The sequence below is a fragment of the Habropoda laboriosa genome, unplaced genomic scaffold (assembly GCF_001263275.1).
Source record: "Habropoda laboriosa isolate 0110345459 unplaced genomic scaffold, ASM126327v1 scaffold61, whole genome shotgun sequence".
NCBI lineage: Eukaryota > Metazoa > Arthropoda > Insecta > Hymenoptera > Apidae > Habropoda > Habropoda laboriosa.
In genome coordinates this window covers 2675273-2676450 of record NW_017100203.1, presented here as the reverse complement: position 1 = coordinate 2676450, position 1178 = coordinate 2675273, and positions in this window count along the sequence as shown.

Below are 1178 nucleotides of genomic sequence, written 5' to 3'. Positions count from 1 at the left end.
TAATTAACCTTATTTTAACCAGTTAAGATGCTCTAGCTTTTCATAAAATTTTTTTTTTTCAAATGTAACATCAGAAGTAATTGTTCATATATATATAAATTGCAAGATTTTGGGACATTCTATCTAGTTACACAGAATGTAGTTCACAGTCCACTTTCAAGCTTCCCATAGTTAATACCAAAATACAACATACTCGTAGTTCACTCTTAAACAAGTTTGATCCCTTTGGTTAGTCAGCTTCATAACCCAATTACGTGTTAATTTCCTAACAATTTCGCCTTGCTTTTCAGAGAATCTCCCCTCCTTCTGATGCAAGGAAATACACGGAACATTTTCACGGGGATTTCAATTCACGTCACCTTTACCTTTATTTAACAAAAATTCTCCAAAGTAAAAACGAATCAGAAGTTGTAAACTAATAAAAGAAACAGGATTACGTCCAATCAGAAGAATTTCACTGCAATTTCACTGTAACTTTAATAAGTAAATGCTATGTAAAAATGTAATTCAAACATCTGATACTTAGCACGCATAAAGCAATTCCTATGAAAAAGCAGAAAGTCAAATGAAATTTTCCCGCTAACAAATACGAAAACAATTATTTCGCAGATATCTTAATGTAAAATTATATTTTAACAAATACGATAAATCATAAAAAATAATAAATCCATTCTTTAAAATGTTCCGTCGCGCAGGTACGGAACGCGTGGGGTCTTCGTTGACCGGGTTTATGGCACGCTCGCACGAGAAGCTTATTTCTGAGAACAAAGACGCTTCGTAGCTCCGCGAAAAAATAAGTAATTTCTTACAGAACAATGCCTTTAGAATTTCGACTTTTCCGCGTCCTCGATAACCGAAGACGTGTCATAAACCAGGTATTCCTGAAGGGTCAATCCACACGCGCGTATAACGGCACTCTCGGCCGACGCGTCACCGAAGGACAGCGAAAATTCCACGCACCCGCAGGTAGGGCCCCACTCCTTCCAAGGAAAAGCGCGCTAAGGGCGCAATGGAAGGGTGGGTGACAATCAAGGGACACGTTGATTGGTAATTTTTACTTTCGTGAAAAACCAATTAGCGTGCCTTCTTGCACTTGGCGGGGGAGTCACTGCGAACTCCAGAAAAATTCGGGGATCGAAAAACACATTCGCAAAGATTCTCTCGTGTGAACAAGACAC